The sequence below is a fragment of the Alosa alosa genome, chromosome 16 (genome assembly GCF_017589495.1).
Source record: "Alosa alosa isolate M-15738 ecotype Scorff River chromosome 16, AALO_Geno_1.1, whole genome shotgun sequence".
In the NCBI taxonomy this organism is placed as follows: domain Eukaryota; kingdom Metazoa; phylum Chordata; class Actinopteri; order Clupeiformes; family Clupeidae; genus Alosa; species Alosa alosa.
The window spans coordinates 20,372,472-20,384,212 of record NC_063204.1 but is presented as its reverse complement, the minus strand read 5'-3'; the positions used below and the strand labels follow the sequence as shown (position 1 = coordinate 20,384,212).

Below are 11,741 nucleotides of genomic sequence, written 5' to 3'. Positions count from 1 at the left end.
TGTGTGCCACTGCCCACACTTCCTCAAACAGAACAGAATGCTGCTCTGTGTGTGTGTGTGTGTGTGCATGTTCTAGCACACAGGGGAGCCTGGATTTGCAGTGTGCGTGTGTGTGCTCGCGCGTGTGAGTGCCTATGCACTGTTGTGTTTGGAGTGCAGCTGTATACACATGGGCAGAAAGCCTAACTGACTAATGAGCATGAAAGTTTAATTGATCCACTCTTCCAGCATCAATTCCCACGCCATGAGCACCTAAAGAAAAACATGTGGCTCAGGGATGGCATGCAAGAAGTCGGGAGTGCAACCACACACAGCGCCGCACATCACACGCATCTTTCACCTGAACAACAGCTACAGGTGCCCGGCAGAAACTCACCCCCTAGAGGAGACTAATTGAGAAAATGTCGTCTCGTTGAAGCAAAAGCCGCAGGTAGATGGTGGGAGGTCTGGCCATGGCCCTCGTACCAAACTGGCCCCTCTCCAGTCGTGTGATCTTTTTCGGAATAGCCCCGTTATTAATGAACTGCGTTCGAATGGGCCTCACATTTCAAAGTGCCCTGACTGAAGTACACAGAGAGAAGGGAGACATTCCACAGCGAACACGCGGGGGTTCTCGCTGTGATCACTGTAGTATGAGGGTTCGCTGCCTCTGACTGCGCCCGTCCCGCACAACACGCCACAGCTGCGCCCGGACTAGGAGCTTCAATAGACGGGGGTCAATACAAACTCTGTGGGGACTAACGCATACCAAATCAGGGAGAACAGACGAGGCAGCAGGAGGGGGAGGGGGAGCGCTTAGCCCCCGTGCATAACTTGGGGAACTTTTCCCCCTTCCTCAGTTTTGCGCGCATATGAGTCCAGGTGTAGACCCAGCACATAAGCATATTTTAGGCCACGCATGTCTGTGTGCGTTGCTTTGAAACTTTGTGTGAAAGTTGTGTGCATTTAGAAAAAGGCAGGCATTACTAACTGAGATTTTGGGAACGAATCCTATTGTTCAGATCCCTCCCCCTTCTTGGGAAGTGGGAGGACCCGAGAAGGCGTCGCAAAAGGGAGAATTGTTTGAGAGCTCAGTCATCCAAAAACGGCCTTTCAATGTGAGAACTTAGGGAGCCGAAGAAAATGTCGGTGCCACTGCAGTAAATTACTAAAGCAGTAACGCTTTAGAGGGAAAAGACAGACTGAAAATCGCCTTTTGGAATTTTACTTCACATGAAAAGTTGGAGAACACTCAAGTCGTAGAAGTTGCGGGCTCAGCACTATATTGCACGTTTTAGGTAAGCCCTTCTCCCCAAAAATCGTAGCGTGTTTTCGGAACTACTAATGCTACCATAGCTAAACAGTAATGTTTGCTTTATAATAAAAACAGTCTGATACGCTGAAACAGTTTCCATTCAAATGTAATAACCAAGGTCGTTGTTTTCAGTGATACAGTTGCATTTCAAGGAATTCTGTTATGGATTGTATCTAGAAGTGATGCGACAAGCTATGGCTAACTGAGTGTATGCAACAATTGTGTTGTTTTGTTTCGACGTTCAGATATTATTTCTTTCTTGTGAAAGGCAAGTGACAAAATACGTTGTATTATTTAAAGGTGGAATTTCAGAGAACACCAAAGACTTTAATCTCGCCCCAATTCCAGTTATTTCGTTTTTAACGGGAAGAAGTTGTCCATGGGGCGAGAGTGATGTTAAGTTCCATTGCTCATCCTAGTTTAAACGTTAGCCTATACCATGTCTTAGACTTATTTAATAGGTACAGTGTTAAAATATTTACCTGCTTTCTTTTCAAAAGTGGGATATATGTGGAAGACGTGTCGCAAACATTCAAACTTCTATTATAGCTTGGGGTTCTGTTTCTTCGTTTTGACAAAAATTGGCGTAGTAGTGCCTCTACCTACTTGTTGTAGCAGGCCTCAAGAGTAAATGTCATTAGCTGCACCCCATGTCCGTATTACAGACTGTGTTCTCTCAAAGCTTTAAACTTATGAGTCAGTGCTTGTGATGTATTTACTTTAGTTAAAATGCCAGATAGCCTATAATACGTTTAGCATAAACACCTACAGACTATAATTTAATTATTCAAAACTAAAGGGCAACTGGTGGCTCCAAATATTAGTAGACTATGCCAGCTTATAGCCTATAATGTCAAGTTGTTTATGAAACGCATTGTGGGTAACCTATCTGTAACACGAAGAGACTTTGTGGAATAGGCTAACCTACATCGTATGCAATTGGGAACATACTCTGTTTTAGTAGAGAAAGAATGACGTCAAAATGTCAGAGAGATGCATGGACAGCCGGAGGGGGGTCGAGTGTCCCAGGTGCTGTTTTGTTATTTGAAGTCCACTGAAAACACTTACCAATAATAAAACTAGCCCCACGAATAGATTTCCACCGCTGTCTTGGATAAAGCTGTCAGCTTGCAGTCTTTTGTTAACATAAACTCGTTTCTCAGACACATCTCAGACAATCACCTCTAAGTTAGAAATACTCTTACAGTTTAAACAGTACAAACTGTGACCTGAAAACCGACCAAGTTTCCTCATTGGTAGCAAAGGTTGTTTTGATGATTGGCGGTCGCGGGTGGATCAAAGTTATTCCATAATTGATTCCAGTCTGATTATCTTGTTGGCTTTCGCAGCGCTCTGACCTTATTTGGCGAGAACGTTATGAGGGGCCTATTAGCCCTTCACAGATGGATGCCCAGATTGCATTTGGCATGCCTTCGCAGTTCTGAATTCCTGCTGCGTACCAGGTATCCCGTCCCGCTGTGGGACTGCGGGTTGGATATGAGATACCAGAGCCAAAGCGTCCTGGAGCTGGTCTCTGAGCATTTTTTAAGGGGGGGGTTCAGTTGGTCGCTGGGAGAGTTTGACATACCCTATTTCCCCAGTTGAAAGACAGCCATCAAAGTGGTTGAGTCGGGTGCGATGACGGTGCAGTGGCTTTTGGTGTGTGTGTGTGTGTGTGTGTGTGTGTGTGTGTGTTGGGTTGGTAATGGGAACACTTTCTCCTTGAGGCCTCCAGGCATAGCCATCTCTGGGTTCAGCTTTCTCCCCCGTGTCAGAGTTAGATGGAAGGCTAGGTCGTGCCGCAGCCTGTGGCTTGTAGTGATGCCGCTCAGGGTTTTGGAAAGACTCATTGTTTTCTTAAAGGGTGTAACATTTCTCTTAATTCACAAAAGGAAGGAGAGAGAGAGAGAGAGTGTGTGTGTGTGTGTGTGTGTGTGTGTGTGTGTGTGTGTGTGAGAGAGAGAGAGAGAGAGAGAGAGAAAAAGAAAAAAAGATGGGAGACCGAGGTAGGGAAGAAAAACTCCTCCTCAGGCTATGCTTTCATGTCAGTTACAGCGGAGATGTTCAGGCAGTCATAATAGCCTGCAGGCCATTGTGTGAGTGTGTGTCCATCCGTGTGTGTGCATGTGCCTGTGCTGGTATGTGATATGGTGGTGCAAGAGTGAGTTGATGTGGGTTTGTGAGTTTATGTATGGGTCTACAAGTATACATGGAAATGGGTGTGAGAATGTTAAGATGTAATATGATAGGCTCTGAGTGGAGGTGTGTGTTAATGTGGATCGTTGTTGTGTGTTACAAAGAATGCAAAGGCAGTCTGTTGGTCAGTGAGCGTGCGTGCATGCGTGTACGTGTGTGTGTACGTGCACAAAGTCTTCTACAGTCTGGATGATGTCTTCAGAACTGGAATGCACTCCTTGTCATTTTTACCGCTCTGTAGTGCTCTGCCCTTGCCTATACTGACTCCCAGGAGCGGATGATGCACGAGTCCCCCTGCGGTGTCTGGGTTGCCTCTCCCTTATGCGGGTCACTTTGACAGCCACCCTGACAGTACATCCAGTAGAAGTCCACCACAGGGGTAGACATTAAGCTTGTTCTTTCAAGTGTCTTGGTACCAAGACATAAAACATCTATTGACACATAACATATGTGTCATGTGTATCCACACACACACACACACACACACACACACACACACACACACACACACCACACACCCTCAGGGCCTCTATTAGGATTAAAATGTGAACTTGGGCCCCAAATATCCCCCCAAAGCATAGTTATTATAAGTTATGACTAGTTGAAGCTAGTCCCTTCACAGATAGCAAGACTCCAAATCGAAACATGAATCATGATCCATGCCAAATGAGAGTGCAGTATTTTCCCAAGCAAGTTTCAATGTGGGCTTCAAGGCATTAAAAGAACAACAGAAAACACACAAAAACAAAAACAGAAGAGTAGACATCACTTTTCTGACCCCTGCTTGTGACATCTTGTGCATTCAGAGATAATTTTCCCCTAGAGTCTTCCACTTGATGGGTATGCTAGTTTTGTTACACTTCACATGATTGTTTTTCGTAGTAGAAACGCAGGCGCACTTAAACACACACACACTCTCACACATACACACTCACACACACACTCTCACACACTTAAGTGTCAGAGTGGGTTTAGCACAGAGTCATGAGGTCAGTGATACACTCCAGACACTGGTAAGCAAGCTGTGAGTGTGTGCAGACAAACAGCCCTGTGTGTGCAGAGCAGATATTTGGACAAAGATTAGCGACTGTTAGACAAGCCAAGAGAAACTCAGACACTCTCACAGAGCATTCACACACTCTCTCTAATTCCCTTAGTACCCACCCGTCCGCACATACGCACGCACACTCGCACGCACGCACACACAGCCACCCACCCATCAACCCATACACACACATACACACACACACACACACACACTCTAATTTCATTTACTTTATTTGATTCCAAATAAAATATCATTGAACATTCTCCCTCTTTCTCATCCTGCCTTTTTCTCTCTCTCTTACACACACTCACACCGTCTTGTACGATCCTCAAGGTGAAGCATTATGAGAACCAGCATTTTTGTCCCCGCTCTCACTCCTGCTCTCTGGTGGAGTCGATTTGGGATTATTCGATTTCAGACCTAGACGCTTTGCAACTGAGCGGCGATGCGAAGAATGCTCTTATTTTCGAAGGACATTTTCCAGAGCCTGCTCAGGTTCTGTGTGGCTTGAGAGTGAGCCAGTTGATCCCGGCCCTCTCCGTCCCGAGCTGCCAGGACTGTACGGCCCTGTTTTTCACCGACGCCGAGTCTTGTTTGGTTGCCGTGGCTGCTGTTAATCAGTTAGCGAGGGAAAGTGAAGGGGTTGAAGTCAACTTTGTTCACTCAGTCTATCCAGCCGTGCTTGATAACATCAACCAAATTAATGTATGCGATTCCATTACGGTCCAGAGAAGACAACGTTTTGCTTCTGCCAGAAGTGCGTACGCGGGCCATTCTCTTTGCTTTTCCATTTTCTGTAGCTGTTCAGCGTTTGGGAAGAAAAAAACCCCCATAAGTCATTATGTTACAGCTGTATACACAAATCGCCCGTGGTTTCTGAGGCACAAGTAAAGCACTGTCATTTTCACACTGAGTGAATGTGTGTGTGTGTGTTTAGTGTTTGGACACTCAAATGGGTGTTGGACTGGCATGGGTCAAGCCAGGGCGAGCTGCCTCATTGTGTTTCCGGTCCACGATGCTGTTTGTTTTGTGGTTGTGTGCTGGCCAGACTGTGGCCACTGAATGTGTGGTCAGAGATGCTACAGGTGTTTACGCCTATGAGAGACTCTCCTGTGTGGGTCCTAAGTTCTCTCTCTCTCTCTCTCTCTCTCTCTGTAAGAGAGAGGGAGTCAGTGGGTAAAACCTCAGCAGTTAGCCTCTGCACTTTTGATGTTTAAAGCCCCATTTACCTTCACACAAACACACACACAGACATTTTCCCACAGTGTGTTGTTGCTTCTGTATCACTGGCAACATCCACATTAAACAACAGAGCTTCAGAATTGTCAGAGCTATCAGAGAGCTTTATAAACAGTTTATACATGTTTTATTACCACTCTATTACACATTTGCGCCTGCTCTTCTCCACCACTCCCTCTTCTCCTCTCCTCTCTCTCTCTCTCTCTCTCTCTCTCTCTCTCTCTCTCTCTCTCTCTCTCTCTCTCTTTCTTTTTCTCCTCTGGGCCTTGGAAAGCTCCTGGCTGGCAGGCAGACAGGCAGGCAGACAGGCTGGACCGCTCCTAAGCTCTCCTGGTTCCTTCTGAATAATGTGGAGAAATTGCTCTTGATTTATAATTGGTTCCATTCACTCTGATGTATGAGCTGCCAGGACTGGAGGGGCCCCAGCCAGGATTCAGTCCTCCCTCCCCCCTCAGCCTCCCCTCCCATACCCCCCTAACGCCCCCCCTTCTACCACCAACACCACCCCCTTTACTTAGCTGAACAGCTATGTAAGGAGTTCTGTGTAAGCATTAAGGCAAAGCAGTCCCACTCATTGCACGCACACACAAGAGCTACAAAACTTGTGTGTGTGTGTGTGTGTGTGTGTGTGTGTGTAATTTCTAGATTACAGTTCATTTGTACTTCAGGTAGATTTGTTGACGTATGTTTGTATTTGTGTGTGTGTGTTCAGTATGAATATAATTACTTTGAGGGATTTTTGTGTGTTAATGTGCGCTGTGTGTGTTGTGCTGTTGTGTCCGTGTGTCTAATTTGTGTGTGTCATGTGTGTCTCTCCGAGTCCCTGTTCTGTGAGATGTCGCTCTTGCAGTTTGGACTGCAATTCCTGGCTTGTAGTGAATGCTGTCCAGAGCATGGAAAAAAATCTCTGTAGGGCTGAAGTCAGCCACCTACCCTCAGATACACACGCACGCACACGCACACACATTCCCTCAAACAGAGAAGCCACATACAGACTCGTGTGACCTACAGTACACATATATACACACGCACGCACACACGTACATAGTACAGTAACTTTAAAACTAACCAATAAAGAGGCATTTCTCTCTATCATGTACTGAACCCTGAACCCTAGTTTTTTCGTTGGTAAATTGGTAGGTTAGTTTTGGAAATAATTTATTTTTGGCTGTGATCTATCACAATACATTCCTTCTAATGTATTTACCTTATTGACTCGACTGTAGACTGGTATACATATAATGGCAGTGCTAGGATAAACCTTTGGTTTTTATATGGCCCTCTGAGCCACTCTAGCTTTAACCTAATTAGCTTGAGTTCAGGAGTCCTTTCAGTGACATAATTGTCATGCATATTACACTAAGCCCCGCTGAAACTGGATCTAGCCCAGGTGATTGCTCCCATGGCCCTGGAGCCGCATTAGAGGTATGTGGACCCTGAGACAGCTGTTGCATTGAGCCGTCATGGAGGAATGTGGGAGAGAGAAAGAGGGAAAGAACAAGACAGCGGCTTCATTGAGCCATCACATAGTAATTAGCGTGTGCTAGTTAATTCTGCCTTGTTATATAAATTATGCAAATGCTACGGTGCCCTAATTGATTAGAGATCCTTGGCCTTGGCTTCGTCCCTTGCTCGTTAATCCCTAGAGAGTGTCTGCTGCTCGTTATTACTGAAGGAAGGGTTGGGGTGGGGTGGGGTGGGCTTGGGAAGGAGGTTGGGCGGTGGGGTTGGACTCCACGTCCTCGTTAGTTTGCGCCTTTGATGTTTAATTTTCCGGCATTGCAGCGGCTGGAAGAGGATTGTGGGAACTAGAGACAGATTGAATGGGAAACGGGGGCGTATCTCTCTCTCTCTCTCTCTCTCTCTCTCTCTCTCTCTCTCTGTCTCTGCTTCTCTTTCTGTGTTTTTCTTTTTTCTTTCTCTTTTTCTCCACCTGCTGAACATCTTCACGGTCCGTGGGAATGTTCTGGAAGGTTTTTAACTTCCTTTTGATGCAGATTCAGAAACAAGCTGGGTAGCTGGTGTGGGAACAGGGCAGGGACCAAACATTAATCCAGGTTAGCTGGAAGGAGGAACTTCCTTGAAGGAGGAACTGATCCTTGGTCAGTTTTTCAGAATACAAGAGAACCACAGAGGAAGTGGTTTTAAGGCAAGAGGCACAGTGAAGCGGGTGTTGGACAAGCTGTCAGCAATCGTGTGTGTGTGTGTGTGTGTGTGTGTGTGTGTGTGTGTGTGTGTGAACACACTTTATCAACATAGCGAACACACACACACACATATAGAATGTTCTTAGTCATAGTCTGATATAATGGAGCGTACTATAGAGTCTTTGTTTTATAAATTGATAATAACAATAAGATGTTGGTTGAAAATCAGTGGTTTTGTTGCCGTGTGGAGGCCCAGAGCTATGTGGCAAAACACTTCATATAAAAGATGTCTATCCACCCGAGATTTATGGGTGGTGTAGTGGTTTGGAGAACTAACAAGTTGTTCTTTGGGTGCAGTTCAATTGTTCAGCTACAGTGAACTCGTGTGAGAAAAAAGCTGAGGTAACTGGTTTTTGGGTGACCCGATCAGTGAAATTTTGATGAAGATGGACTGAAAAAATCCCTTGTGGTTTAGACCAAAGTGGTCTGGATTTGTACTAGTTTGGAGTTGTGAGTTTTGGCAGAAGGGGAAGTGGATAAGTGGAAGGTGAGGCTGATGGAGTCATGTTGGTGAGATTCACTGGTTAAAGATCAGAGGAACAGTGAACCTTTTGGCAAAGGTAGCTGTAGCACTGTTTTTATTGCACATGAGAAAGAACCCAGAGCTAACAAAGTGTACCATGATCAGCACTTCAGGAGTGTCAATCTCCTGTTCGAATTCAGCAGTTTTGTGGGTGGATTCAAGTTGAGTGAAGAGTTGGTTTTAGGAAAATCTCGGTTCTTTGGGTAGAGATCAGAAGGTTACGAGCTCTTGTCCTGAGAGGAGTGTGCGTGTGTGAGAGTTTAATTAATCCTATGGAGATGCAAGGGCAGTTGGTTGGGCAGGCCAGAGTGAATGGAGGCCTTCTCTTTAAAAGAGCTCTGGAGTGACTTCATTCACACCACTCATTGACTCCGACTCAAGATGGCCATCCCACCGGCCCACGGTCTATCAGACCAAAAGGCCACTTCTCTTATCACACAGCAGGCCACTGGAGGAGTGGGGGTCACAAGGGGGGTGGAGTGGTGCGGTGCGACATTTCGACACCCACAGATCGCTTCACACATACTCACTCTCACTCTTTTTCACTCTCTTTCACTGTCTTGGTTATCTCCTTGACCCACACCTGACATTTACCCCTTTTATTAATCTGGAACCTTCTTTTCCACCCTCAAATTGCACATAAACTCATGAACCATTAAGACAGACCCCCTTCCTATTCCTCTCCTGCTCCCCTGAATTATCACCACCTCTACTCACCATCCACTCTTGGCCATTGAGTAATGCCCCCCCCCCCCCCCCCCCCCTTCTTTTTGGCCATTGAGCCCCCTCCCCATATCAGCTCTTCCCCCGACCCTTCAGTGGAGCGTCTTTCCTTTGAGAGCGAGGGCCGTGGGGTTATTGTCCGTGCGTCGGCTCACTGCTTTACAATGACTCTCCACTCTATTAAGGTGCGTTCTGCCTGTTAGCGTCGCCAGGGGCAACCGGCCTCCCGCACGACAGCTATGCGAGAGCGGCATTGTGGGAAGCAGGGGCCCCTGCACAGCCCGTTGAACCCCCGGCACTCCTCACACTTGACACCGCATGTGTTTATCTAAAGGAGGAGGGGGGAGGAGAAGGGGCTGAGGGGGGCTGGTGGTGATGGTGAATGTGATGATGGTTGGGTTGGGGGGGGGGGGGTGGAGTTATTATGGTGTGTTTGGAAATCGATGACGACGTGTGTGTGTGTGAGGGAGAGAGTGTAGAGAGAGGGTAAGGGACAGAAAGTATGTGTGTTAGAGAGAGAGAGATTGTATTTATGTATGTGTGTGTGTGAGTGAGAGAGAGAGAGAGAGAGAGAAAGTGTGTGTGTGTGAGTGAGAGAGGGTATCACAGTGGGGATGAAGGCAGAAAGAGGGGGATGTGATAAATAATCTACGGCTCTTCTCTTCTCTCTTACACACACACACACACACACACACTACTTCCTCCCTCTTTCTGTGCTCCCTTGGTGCCAGAGAGGGCAGAAGGAATGTGATCGGTGAGGGAGGAGGCTTCAGGCGGGAGAGTGCTGTTTTATCCAATTAGCAGGGTTGTCAAAATGAATTTATCCGTGCAGGCGGCTGGACAATGGTGACCACAACGGCCCCGGAAGAAAGGGGCCTGCATGCTGACAATGAGGCTTTATGAAGTGACTTCTACTCCTCACAATCACTCACACACACACACACACACACACACCGCAATTTGCAGTCCCAAAAGTATGCATACCATCACACACACACATGCACGCACACAATCACATTAATACACAGTCATACAAACACATAATACATGCACAAACACTCACATAGTTAAGGAATAAAGCCGCACTAACGTACCAACATCTGCATAGTCTCATTGTCATGCACAGGATTAAAGCTAATGTTTATGATAGATTCCCTCTAAGTACTAGCTAGCTAGTAGCTACATTTGCATTCTGATACCAGAAAAATCTATGATACATTCTGTAGGCTCATTGATCTACAACTTGTTTCAATTTTTCCTAACCAAATAGGGAATTTGTAAAGAAACAGACGTTCTTGCCTGCCCATTTCCTGGTTTTATGTTGGCATACACAGTGCAGTTAGCTCGCAAGTGCTAAAACAGTCACTTAGTCCATCGCCATTCTAATGCATTTGTAGCACAGTGCCTCACATAGCCAACCACTCGCTAATATGCTCTGACTCATGTTTATATAAACCCATGGCTCTTGCTTATACGGTCACAGATTCGAGACATTTTAGCCATACCTATGGTTTACACACACACACACACACACACAGACACACACACACACACACCAAGTATTTCCTCTACAGTTCAGTCCTAGTAAAGCCTAGTAAATAGGAGCACTGTCAGAAGGCACTTGACAGAAGCAGCTGGAGACAGTTAGACCATGTAAAAGGTAATGGCAGTGCCTTGTTGAGGCCCAGTTTGGCTACACACACACACACACACACACACACACCCACACGCACACACACGCACACACACAGACGTGGTCATCTGTCTGTCCTGACTGAAGGCCCTGGGCAGGGCTGTAAAGGATCTACAGTGAGTGGTCAGGCAGGCCGTGTAGAGTTTCACAGGGGCGCTGACATGACTGGGGCCTCTTTGTGTCGCTCGCAGGATGAATGAAAAGTGTGTGTGTGTGCATGTGTGTGTGTGAGTGTGTCTGGGGTTAGCTTTGGCAGTTTGGACAGGTGGTTTGACAGCAAAAGCGAGGATTGGCTCCTCTGCTGCGGCTTTTACAGGACAGCTGTCTATACCAAACCCACACACACACACACACACACACACACACACATGCTTCTGCAGCAAATAGCCAGTGCTAAAAGTAGCATTAGCATTGTTACCTTGGTAATAATGGGTCAATGTTACCACTCTTTTTGTAGCCTGGAGGATCCTTGTAGTCTGTGCTGTTGGTTGACCTGGCCAGTCTGCCACTGTTTAGCAGTAGCATGTTTCTCTCATCTGTCGTGTGCTGCTTTCTCAATTAGCTTGCTAATCGCCCTCGCCTGGTCCTGTGTTTATTGGAGAAGCAGACTGTTTGTTGCAGTTGTGTTTCTACACCCCCACAACGCCCCTCTGTCTGTTCAGTTCATGTCATAAAGCATAAAAAGCTGAATGTCTGAGATACTAAAGCCAGCTGGAAGACCCCTCTAGTGGTGTTTTAGCTGCTCTTGACTGACACACTCATACACACATACACACACGCACACACACATATAACACACAGCACACACACAGACTTAT

The 11,741-nt window shown here is 46.4% G+C and overlaps 1 protein-coding gene across 1 annotated transcript in view; it reads left to right on the top strand.

Moving 5' to 3' along the window:
* Positions 1-1,047: 1,047 nt before the first annotated feature.
* boc (BOC cell adhesion associated, oncogene regulated) overlaps positions 1,048-11,741 on the top strand; it is a 33,516-nt gene continuing 22,822 nt past the window's right edge. Inside the window, exon 1 of the mRNA XM_048266799.1 lies at positions 1,048-1,277. The gene's annotated coding sequence lies outside the window, so the exon portion shown is untranslated. The remainder of the gene's footprint in view (positions 1,278-11,741) is intronic.